This window comes from Thalassophryne amazonica, chromosome 14 (genome assembly GCF_902500255.1).
Source record: "Thalassophryne amazonica chromosome 14, fThaAma1.1, whole genome shotgun sequence".
Classification (NCBI taxonomy): domain Eukaryota; kingdom Metazoa; phylum Chordata; class Actinopteri; order Batrachoidiformes; family Batrachoididae; genus Thalassophryne; species Thalassophryne amazonica.
Genome location: NC_047116.1, coordinates 17,998,922 through 18,012,257, shown reverse-complemented (window position 1 = coordinate 18,012,257; position 13,336 = coordinate 17,998,922).

Below are 13,336 nucleotides of genomic sequence, written 5' to 3'. Positions count from 1 at the left end.
TAGTTTTTCTGTGTGTGCGTGTTTAGAGTCTGTGGTGGCAAAACCAACAAACCTTAGGATCTAAATACAGTGCAGGGTGACGGCTGACCTCCAAACATCTCACCCGTCTTTGCAGGGATTTAGCTGTCCGGGAACACAACACCAGGATAAATGATCCAGGATTTGCCGTCTCATTTATAGACCCGTATCACTGTTGTAGTATCCAGGATAAGAAAGAGTGAAAGGCAGAAGAAAAGGAGGTGTTTCATTGTCTGGTGACAAACGCACTGCAGCCAACAAACAAATAAACAAACAAACAAAAACAGCTGTGCAGGACATCTGCAAATACAGAGCACGTAATGGACCAGAAATTAAAAACAGACACTATTAAATAGTTTAAACGGGCCATAAAACAAGCTAGTACAGGTCACCAGGTATTAAACAAATAAAAACAACAGACACAGATGTGATCATCCAAAAAATAAGAGGCATAGTAGGGCTGATGCATGCCACATGTGCGCACATAATGTGTTTTTGAACTGTTATAGTTTCATGATTTACACCGAAAAAATAAATAAATAAAAGAATTGTTGGTCCAACCTAAAAAAAACAAAACAAAAAACTTTATTTGGGAACACCCAAATCAATTACACTCAACAAAAATATAAACGCAACACTTTTGGTTTTGCTCCCATTTTGTATGAGATGAACTCAAAGATCTAAAACTTTTTCCACATACACAATATCACCATTTCCCTCAAATATTGTTCATAAACCAGTCTAAATCTGTGATAGCGAGCACTTCTCCTTTGCTGAGATAATCCATCCCACCTCACAGGTGTGCCATATCAAGATGCTGATTAGACACCATGATTAGTGCACAGGTGTGCCTTAGACTGCCCACAATAAAAGGCCACTCTGAAAGGTGCAGTTTTATCACACAGCACAATGCCACAGATGTCGCAAGATTTGAGGGAGCGTGCAATTGGCATGCTGACAGCAGGAATGTCAACCAGAGCTGTTGCTCGTGTATTGAATGTTCATTTCTCTACCCTAAGCCGTCTCCAAAGGCGTTTCAGAGAATTTGGCAGTACATCCAACCAGCCTCACAACCGCAGACCACGTGTAACCACACCACCCAGGACCTCCACATCCAGCATGTTCACCTCCAAGATCGTCTGAGACCAGTCACTCGGACAGCTACTGAAACAATCGGTTTGCATAACCAAAGAATTTTTGCACAAACTGTCAGAAACCGTCTCAGGGAAGCTCATCTGCATGCTCGTCGGGGTCTCGACCTGACTCCAGTTCGTCGTCGTAACTGACTTGAGTGGGCAAATGCTCACATTCGCTGATGTTTGGCACGTTGGAGAGGTGTTCTCTTCACGGATGAATCCCGGTTCACACTGTCCAGGGCAGATGGCAGACAGCGTTTGTGGCGTCGTGTGGGTGAGCGGTTTTCTGATGTCAATGTTGTGGATCGAGTGGCCCATGGTGGCGGTGGGGTTATGGTATGGGCAGGCGTCTGTTATGGACGAAGAACACAGGTGCATTTTATTGATGGCATTTTGAATGCACAGAGATACCGTGACGAGATCCTGAGGCCCATTGTTGTGCCATACATCCAAGAACATCACTCATGTTGCAGCAGGATAATTCACAGGCCCCATGTTGCAAGGATCTGTACACAATTCTTGGAAGCTGAAAATGTCCCCAGTTCTTGCATGGCCGGCATACTCGCCGGACATGTCACCCACTGAACATGTTTGGGATGCTCTGGACCGGCGTATACGACAGAGTGTACCAGTTCCTGCCAATATCCAGCAACTTCGCACAGCCATTGAAGAGGAGTGGACCAACATTCCACAGGCCACAACTGACAACCTGATCAACTCTATGTGAAGGAGATGTGTTGCACTGCATGAGGCAAATGGTGGTCACACCAGATACTGACTGGTATCCCCCCCAATAAAACAAAAACTGCACCTTTCAGAGTGGCCTTTTATTGTGGGCAGTCTAAGGCACACCTGTGCACTAATCATGGTGTCTAATCAGCATCTTGATATGGCACACCTGTGAGGTGGGATGGATTATCTCAGCAAAGGAGAAGTGCTCACTATCACAGATTTAGACTGGTTTGTGAACAATATTTGAGGGAAATGGTGATATTGTGTATGTGGAAAAAGTTTTAGATCTTGAGTTCATCTCATACAAAATGGGAGCAAAACCAAAAGTGTTGCGTTTATATTTTGTTGAGTGTAGATTGAGCCAAATTAACATATCACAGTATTTCTGCCAATTTGTTCATTTAGTTTGGACAAACTTAATTCATTTACGTGTTACCAATTGCATAAATTTCTTTAAGTTTTTCAGTGTAATGGCATCATCATGACATCACCTATATCGGCTAATGATGAATGATTAACAGATCAGTAGAAACTTTGGATCACCTTCTAGACCTGTTGCTTGTGGATATATCCTATAAAATGTGTTTTTCTTGTAGTTATGGCATAATTTCATGATGTGTCTGTACATTATCATACCATCACTCATGGCATTTGATTATAAATGTTTTACTGATTGATATGAGTTTTATATCATCTTTGTAGCCCTACTGATTATGTTGGAAATGTGTTTTGTTGGGCTGTATTTTTGCCCAGTTTGACCTTGACCTTTGACTGATCTATTCCAGATGTTAAAGATACACACCCAAGGAATAGGCCTACCAACTTTGGAGAACATTTGCTCAGCATTGTCCAAGTTATGTTATGTGCAGTCATACACACAAGCAATCGCGGTAGCCTGCATGACTGATGGTGCACCCCATTTTTTTAGGTGTCTAAGAAATGACTTTTCTGTGCCTGTTGCTTTAAATAGAAAGGAGCTGCTGGTAGAGACGCCCCATCTTCAAATGGAGGGGGAAGCAGGAGCCGTGTAATAAGTAAATATCCGTCCCACAGGGGGTAGACTGGCTCAACGGGTGTGTCTTACACAGCAAACAGGCCTTTCTCAGATATGTTTTTCTGTGACGTATGTCACAGCATATAAAACTAGCCAAACTTTTGGTTCCGACAAGAGGGTTCCTACGTGTATAGAGATAGAATTGTGGCATCTTATGGTTGTTTAACAGGAAACCTCAAACTATTTAACTGTAAAGTGAAGAAAAATTGTCACAACACACAACATGACTCCTTTAATCAATATATTTTAAAGGTCTTACCTGTTTTTTTTTATTTTATTATTATTTTTAGTTAGTTTTTTGTAATAGTAGCAGTAGTCCAGAAGCCTAGGATGTTTGCATGCTTGGATAAAATTGGATTTTTTCCCCCCCCCAGGATTTGGAAATGTCCAGGCATGTACCCTGACCCTGTATAATAGGGTTAAGGATAAATGTTGGCTCATGCCCTCCAACTGATTAACATGATAACTCAAAAACAATACATACTATCATTTTGTAACTTTCCACATTAAAAGGGCATACAATTAAAACTGGGTAAACCTTGATACACCAAATCAATCCAAACAGCATTATTTTTTTTCTTGCACATATTTTACACTTTTTGTTCCAGGTCATACCAACCTTTTGTGAAAATCAGTCTGTTAGTTTCTCAGTAATCCTGGTTGCAACCCAGCATGGAAACAAGTAAAAAATGCATTTCAATGAATAAACAGGAATGTGATGTAAATAAATTAATGAATGGAGGCATAATCAGGTATTTATTACAATTTAAATTGTTTACCAAAGCCATTACTTTACAAAATACCAGTTTTCACACCTGGATGAATTAAAAGCAACAAAGCTGAAGTTTGAAATGCTGGAAACTGTTGCACATACATGAGCAATGTGACGGGGGTCAGTTGTGATGTAAAATATTCCCTGTGCCATTCCTGTCTGTCTTCACAATGAGTGCATGGACTGGGAGTTTCCCAAACTGTGGAATATAAATGGAAAACATTCCCAATCATCGGCAGTGTAAAGAATGGGACTGACACTAAAAACAGTTCACATCTCAGCATTTATGTTTACTATGTTAAAGCTACAGTGTGGAGGATTTAGTGTCATCTAGTGGTAAGACTGCAGCTTGCATTATGTCATTGTGGTCACAGTTTCGTTTCCCATCACGGTTTCAAATCTTTAGTGACAGAGATTCATGCTCCATTTTAAAGGAAATTAAGGATAACGGCATGTTTTGTTTTTAATTTGCATTTCCATTTTGTTCCAAAACCTTTTCTGATTTAGTGTTGTGCCAACTTCATAAATGGGAATATTATTATTATTATTATATCACCACCTAAGGGTATGTATGCAGAGAGGCTTTTCTGCACAACAGAAGCCGCATTTAGTCGTGGTAAGATTATCTGAATCATAATCATATTTATTGGCAAGCAAGTTCTCACATACAAGGAATTTGATCTGGTGCCACTGGTGCATAAACAACAATAAAGAGAAAATGAGAAAAAAATACTTCTGTAAGAGGCAATGGAGTCAAATAGACAAATAGGCAAAACTATGTTCACTGTCAAATAAATATAACATAGTGGAATGGAGCTGTTCAGTGCAGAGATGATCAATCTATACTTTGTGGGAGTAGTGGGGGAACAGGGTAAATAGGGGGTCTCTGGCATTATTTATAAGTCTACCTGCGGACGGAAAGAAGCTGTTTTGTGTCTTGAGGTTTTAGTCCTGATGAACCTCAGCCATCTGCCAGAGGGGAGGGTGACAAAAAGTTTGTGTCCTGAGTGAGAGGGATCATTTATAGACAATCTTCCATCCTCGCCACAGGCCTCTGGAGGTGTACAGGTCCTGTAGGGATGGCAGATTGCAGTTGATTACTTTCTCTGCTCCGTGAATAATACGCTGCAGTCCTGTCCTGAGCAGGGACAGCAGCGTACCAGACAATGACAGAGAAGGAGATGACAGACTCAGTGATGGTAGTGTAGTTATCTTTAAAACTATTGTGTAGGATTTAGGTCCGTTTAATAGCAGAAATAGAACACAGCATTCATAACCATCTGTTCACTAGTGTACAATTACCTGCAACAAATAATCAATGTGTTTTTATAAGCTTAGAATGAGCTCTTCATAGCCACATGGGCGTGGCCCCTCATGGAGGCTGCTGTTTTGTAGTGCTATGTTGATACGGTAGCCCACAAAGGACATAGTTACTCCAGCTTTCTCATTTTGTGGTGCATTTAAGCATGTTCCGTGACTGACCAGTCAACTGCCACATCCTGTCAGCAGCGCCAGTTTGTGACTAGATGACATCCTTCTGGCCACAGTGGGTTTTGAACACAAGATTGCTCATACTTGCGACCAAAGCTCTCCTATTGTAGGTCCTATTCCAAAGGGAATTCCCCTCTAACCAAACTAGAAGGAACATGTTTTCAATCTTGGCTTCACCTTGTTACATACAGGAATGGATTTATATTAACAAATAAAATGAAGCTGGCCACACAAAACAAAATATCTTGGATTTACATTTTCCACAGTAAAGTAGCAAATGAGAAATCAGTTTGTTTGTTTTTTTTCTGGCATTTTCCTTATCGTCCCAATTTGTTCTCATTTAGGATTGTAAAAAGCAATAAAAAGCTGTGGCACCCCATTCATCCACACATTCATCTACTTTTTTAACTCCAGGTTTATTTTTCCCTTCAATTGGTTATTTTATCTCCTATTTCCACATTTAGTGGGCATCATGTCGATCCCTGCAGTTGTTAGCTTAATCTAACTAGCTGATGCTAATGGAGCATCTCTCAGAAATCACCAGAGATAAGAGAAAAATAAGAGTCAATGGATATCACGAGCAAAACAAAGTTACTTTTGGAATTTATTCAGTGCCTCAGGGCTCAAAGTTCACCACAAACTAAACACTTCATCCTCATTATGCTCTCTTTTTAATTTGGAGAGTTACAAGATGATAGCCCATTCCAGCTAGCTTCAAAAACAGTAAATGCTAACTCATCTACTCACTTTTATTTACATCTTTCCTGTCCAAGCTGTACATTTTACTGGCACAGGGAAAATTTCATTTGATGAAACTGAAGGCTGACAGCAGAATTAATGATCCAAGTAATTTGGCATAAATTCTGCTAATCATGTTAAATTAACTGGAATCATGTGGCAGAAAATGACACTAGGAAAGATAAGGGATTATAGTTAATTAAATGTTAATTTAATTTGACCTTGTTGTTTGGCTGCACATGATTAACTGAATTTCAACAGACTGTAAGATTTTCTTCCAGTAAAATAAATAAATAAATGCACTGTCTTACTTTACTTAAAATTCTACAGATTTTAAAATCTGTTATCAGTAACACTGAGTAATTTCCATTGGTTGGATTGTGCAATATGCTCAAATGTGGCCCATTGGGTATTAATATAAACCAGCCTCCACTTGTTAAGTTCCTATCCCCGGAGTGAGATCCCAAAATGAGTGCGTCTGTCTTCATCAGACCTAATGGCCCGTGTGAGACGAGCTGTGCCGCACTGTGTGATCTTCAAGGTTTTTTGCTGGGATCCATTTCAGCGTCACTGACTGGCAGAGCATCGTGTTCTGGAGGATCATATTGGGTCTTGGATGGCCCACAGAAATTCCAGTCCAATTCATTGCTGGGGAATTAATGATTAGCAGTCCACTAGCGATGATGGGGTCTGTCCGGTTTGACCTTTCCACCAGGGCTGTATTTGCAGCAGGCTTTTGCATCTCTGTGGCCTCGCAGTGTCCAGACAGCTGCACGCCGTCCCTCGACCTCACAACAGCTGAGATGGAGCCCCAAGTGCAGGCGCCGCAGAACGAGGGAGGGACGCCAGCCAAAGGGAGACCGGCAACAAATGCTCACGGTTGTGGCACGAGCTACGACGGTCTCTTGGGAAACATATTCGCCCCTTGCGGCATTAAATGAAGCACGTCTTAAATTAAGCAGCAAATGAATGTTTGCTTGAACTCTTGAACGTTTTTTTCCACTTTTTGTCCCCCATGATAGAGAACATGGAGCATATTTGTGATTTTATGAGTTTTACTTTTAAGAAGGAAATCATTCTGCTTTTAAATAACCTCACATGGTAGTAATGACATAACATGTCTGTTAAAGAGGCAAAGTAATGAAATTAAAACAACATGTGTTTGTCTTATTTTGACCAAAGTCTCATCTGAGTTTAATTACGTCCAAACTGCTTCCTCTTTGTCCCACTTAAATGCTTTTCTAAATTGCTTAATCTGGTATTTGGGCGTCAGGCGATGCAGGTCACATGGTGTCATCTTGTTTGATTTATTTTTCTATTTATTTTTAAGTAAACAACTTAGTATATTTGGGGGTTTTTTTGGTCACCATAGCAAATCCAGTATAAGCCTGCATGTTTATTTGGCACACGTTTTACACCTGTCCTGACACAACCCCACATTAAACAGAGAGTGGCCAGGGGTAAACAGGAACCTTCTGCTCAGGAAACAAGTATGCTAACCACTTGGCCACCACACTGCCCTATGGGAAAACTATCCCAAATTAAAAAAAGAAAGAAAACTAGTTAAGGCAGGGATCCTCCTAGTGGTACAGGCCAGTAGTGGCACCTCAGTGACAGTATTTGGCACCTCAGTTGCAGTTTGTGGTACCACAACAGAAGATTGTGGCACTGTGATGACAACACGCGGCACCTCAGTGGCACCCTGTGGAACTTCAGGGAGAGCTGGTGGCACCGTAGCCTATGGTTGCCTCAGTGGCTACCTGTGGCAATGGAGTGGCAATCTGTGGGAGATTGTAGTCAGGTGGTTAACGTGGTGCGCTCAAGACCTAAAGATTGTCAGTGTGAAACCTGTCAGACCAGAAAAGTCACTACAGTTCCTTGGGTAAGAACCTTATGTTGCTCCTTGTTTGCAGTTGAGTGTCTTGCATTTATAAATGTAAGGCATCATTGTAGAGCACGATATAAATGCAGTACATTTACCCCTGTTAGTGCAGCAAATAATTGAAACAATACTTCAAATGGTGATGCAAGCACCAAATTTGGCACAAATACACCTTAGACATTACTCTTTTGAAAACACAGACTGGCCACTTGAATTTTTAATAGGCAGCCCGATAGGGGTCAATTGAAGAATTACACAGGGGTCAAGATTTAAAAATGCTCCAATCAAATTGAAAACTATACCACATTATTTGACTGATCATAAAGATTCCATAAAGGTATAGTTTGGACCATCTGTGACTGAATATTATGGAGTTATGGGGTAAAAACTGCAATAATGGTGACAAAGGTCAACCTCAGTTTGTACAGTGGTCAAAAGCTAAAGTGGCTCCAATTTTGGTAAAAAGTGATGCAAATTATTGGTTGAGCTAATAGGATTAATAAATGGAATAGTTTTGACAGTGTTGAATGTTTGGTCTCCAAAGTAAAGGTCAAACAAGGTCAACGCCCATTGGATTCTATGACATGTGACGTATATTACCCATAACATGATAACTAAGCATGACACATGGTCCAAACGATTCCTTTTTAAAACCCTCTTAACTCAACTAATAATTTACATCAGTTTTTTTAAAAAGTGGAGCAACTTTAACTTTTGACCCCTGTACAAACTGAAACTGACTGTTGTCACCATTCTTGCTGTTTTTATCCCATAAGTCCGTACAATTCAGTCACAGATTGTCCAAACTACACCTTTTTGGACTCTTTATGACCAGGCAAATAATGTGGTGTAGTTTTTCAATATGATTGGAGCATCTTTTAATTTTGACCCCCTGTGTAATTCATCAATTGATCCCTACCTGACCGCTGATTGAAAAGTCAAGGGGTCAATCGGTTTTGTCAAAAGAGGAATGTCTAAAGGAATATTTGGGCCAAATTTGATGCTTGTATCACCATCTGCAGGACTCCACTCTAAATATTCTCTTATCTGCTGCACATTGTGGCACTCTGTTCGCATTTGAAAGGCTCCCTGTCACCAAGGGTAGAGTTTAACGTTTGTTCCTTTTTATTTTAAAATGTGCAAAATCATACTTGAGTAACTTACTAAATGAAAACAAAAATTAGAACATATAGCAGTTGTACAATAACCATCATGAACTGGGTAATGTGTTAGGAATGAAAGGATGCCACAACAGTTGATGAAAATAAAAACTGTCAACCTACAGAGGGGCTGAATTCAAAGGCACCCCAAAAAATCAAAGTGAAAAAAATGATGTGGCAGGCTGGTCCATTTTGCCAAATTTCATTGCAGCAACTTAAAATGCTACCCAGCACTTTGTACGGCCCCCACGTGCCTGACAATGTCATAGCATGCTCATAATGAGATGACAGATGGTGTCCTGGGGGATCTCTTCCTAAACCTGGACCAGTGCATCACTTAGCTCCTGGATAATCTGAGGTGCATCCTGGTGGCATGAAATGGACTGAAACATAATGTCCCAGAGGTGTTCGATTGGATTTAGGTCAGGCAAGCGTGGGGGCCAGTCAGTGGTATCAATTCCTTCATCCTCCATGAAATGCCTTGCCACATGAGGCTGGGCATTGTTGTGCACCAGGAGGATTTCATCCTGATACCTAATAGCAGTCAGGGTGCCGTTGTCTAGCCTGTAGACTTCTGTGCGTCCTTCCAGGGATATGCCTCCCCAGACCATAACTGACAGTATCTATTTAAAATACATAAAGTATATTGTTAGAATTACATAATAATTATGTTACCTATGCCATTTATCTTGTATAGGTAACATAATTATTATGCAATTCAAACAATATACTTTATGTATTTTAAATAAATACTGTCATTATTATTGATTTAGAGTAATTATATTTTATTAATACTAAATACATAAAGTATATTGTTTGAATTGCATAATAATTATGTTACCTATGCCATTTATCTTGTATAGGTAACATAATTATTATGCAATTCAAACAATATACTTTATGTATTTTAAATAAATACTGTTATTATTATTATTGATTTAGAGTAATTATATTTTATTTATACTAAATACATAAAGTATAATGTTTGAATTGCATAATAATTATGTTACCTATGCCATTTATCTTGTATAGGTAACATAATTATTATGCAATTCAAACAATATACTTTATGTATTTTAAATAAATACTGTTATTATTATTATTATTGATTTAGAGTAATTATATTTTATTTATACTAAATACATAAAGTATAATGTTTGAATTGCATAATAATTATGTTACCTATGCCATTTATCTTGTATAGGTAACATAATTATTATGCAATTCAAACAATATACTTTATGTATTTTAAATAAATACTGTTATTACAATTATTATTGATTTAGAGTAATTATATTTTATTTATACTAAATACATAAAGCTGAGGATTATGCATTTCAAATAAATAGGATTTATTACAGTAATGAATATGCATCATGTAAGGTTTATTTGGTAGGTTTGTATTAAAATTATCTAAAAAAGTAAATGGGAATTTGTCATGTAATAAAATTACATAAATGTTAAAGTTAGGGTTAAATATTTCTGTGAGTGCAACAGAATAGTTTGAGCGAACTTATTAAACTAAATTAATGCAATAAATATCCTTAAATTGAAAACATTTAAAATATATGTGCAGCTGCATGCCTTAAGATTTGTGTGTGTGTGTGTGTGTGTGTGTGTGTGTGTGTGTGTGTGTGTGTGTGTGTGTGTGTGTGTGTGTAAATGATTCCTTTTTATTAACAGTGTGGAGCATAGAGTGTATTGCACCCATGAGAAAATATTAAAACAACCACAGAATCAAAAATGTCATGTCCAGTGTCGTGCAGCTAAAGCTGCAGAAATGACACAATCAAAACTATTATAAATAAATAACAGATAATGCTACACTGGTTCAAAATTCATTCTCTTTTGATAGTTCAAAATAGTTTCCCAAATGGATTAAAATGAAAGCCTAAATACAATATACACAGACTGCACACACACACCCCCTTTGAAGTACCATTCTTTATGACGGTCTACAAATAGACCACTTAATTCTCACTGGAACACAGATGACACTTTTTCTCACCCCACACTGGAAACAGTCCAGGGACCAGCAGGTCAGGAAAACCTGATTCACAGAGAGCGAGTGTAGAGGTGCAGAAAATAGTGCGAAATTCTTCTCAGAAACCACACCATGACCAGGTCTGGACACTGTACACCACATGCTAGAGGAACGTAAGTAACTCTGTAGTCCTAAGGGAGGAAAAATATACAGAACAGGAGAAAACTGAGACGTGTGAGTACAGACAAAAATCTGAGAGGACATCAATCACTGCCCTTTTTCATCAAAGCCATGCCTATATGAATGCTATAGGTTACTGTAGTGATCATGTGTGGTTATGTAAAATATTGCAACATCGTTATTTATTTATTTATTTTCCCTGTCTGCAAATATAGTAATGGTAAATGCCACACTGGCGGAACAATTGATGTACAATAATACACTTATATGCAATTTATTCTTGCAAGACAGAAGGCATGTAGTGTGTGAGTGAACGTGGTGTGTGTGTGTGTGACCCCATCTGCCCTTCCCGGTCAGCCTACACCATCCTACTCAAAGCCAACCGACAACTTCTATTAGGAAGGGCCGACCACCAAAACAACACAAAGACAGACAAGAACGAAAGACAAGTGGTGAAGGCAATGATGGTGAAGTGATGAGAAGTGAGACACCGAGGAGAACAACACCTTAGTATCACACTAGTTTTTCTATAGTATTGGTGTGGAACTGGGTGAATGTCTTTTGAGTGATTTTTGTGCCAGTCCCTAGATGGGACTAACATTTATGTTTTAATTGTGAGAGGAACCCTGGAGTAATACAACATGAAGCAAACAGAAACAAATGCTAAATTAACTGAATACAAAGTTAATCATATAATAACGCTGAGTGAACATAAAAATAACTGAATACAAAACTAAAAGAATATAAAGCTAAGTGCTCATAAAACTGAAAATGAAGCCAACAGATAACAAACCTAATTTAAACCCAACCAAATCTGAAGCAACCAAATATAAAGTAAATCGAATACATAGCTAACTGAACGTAAACCTGAATAGAAAAAAACAAAACAATGCTAACTTAAAGTCAATATGTGAAATGAACTGAATATAAAGTCAACTGAACACAAAAGTGACTCTGAAGCTTACATAAAATAAACTGAAAATAAATTAATATAAAGTGAGCTGGAAATATCAATGAACATAAAATGAACATGAAGCTACCAGAAAACAATGCTATCAGAAGACAACTCCTTAAAATTAACATATTGTAAAACAAACTGAATCTAAAGTTAATTGTACATAAAACTGAATAGACGCTAATACAAAAAGCTAGCTCAAAGCTAACTTCATGCAAAACTAACAGAAAAAAATAAAGCTACTGTAACTGAACATAAAGTACTATGATGGTAACAAAAGATTAATTTAACTTAAGCCAGACTGAATCTACAGTTAACACTGGAGCTGCTCTCAGAGAGCGCAAGTACCTCCGCCAACAGAGCAAGTTTTTTTTTTTTTTTTTTTTTGATGTCATGCTATGAAATAAATATTGACTGAACTGGAACTTCAAAATGGCAAAATTCAGTCAGATCAAAAATTTTCTGGCATGAAGCCAACAATGTCCTGCAAGTGGTTCCTCTCAAAAATTCCAACTGTTGACCAAAATGACACTTCAGAATGGTGAAATTCAAGTCAGATCTAAATTATGTATTTTTTGTTTTGTGTGACCTTGAAATTTGAACTGTGACCTTGAAAAGTGAACTCACTGTATTCTAGGACCCAATACACCACTACCACATGACAGATTTAAATACAGAATATAATTTTTTTTGTCAACCTTGACCTTAACTGAACTTTTGAAGGTCAAGGTCATAGGCCAAGGTCAATCAGAAAGTATCTCCCTAGGAGGAACAATATGAACCGTTAGAAGTTTCTGTGGTGAGTACTTCTGAAGTTATGGCTGACTATGCAATTTTTACTTGACCTGAAAAACTTGAGGTATGACCTTGAAAAATGAAACTGTATTCTAGGATTATCTGAACCGTATGTCCAAATTTTATGATGATATATGCAGAACTGTGCCAGTGAGACTGTTAACTAACCTGGCTTATTATGCGATTTTCACTTTTTGCATGACCTTGACCTTGAAAGTTAAGATATGACCTTGAAAAATGAAACTGTATTCTAGGATTATCTGAACCGTATGTCCAAATTTTATGACGATATATGCAGAACTATGCCAGTGAGACTGTTAACTAACCTGGCTTATTATGCGATTTTCACTTTTTGCGTGACCTTGACCTTGAAAGTTAAGATATGACCTTGAAAAATGAAACTGTATTCTAGGATTATCTGAACCGTATGTCCAAATTT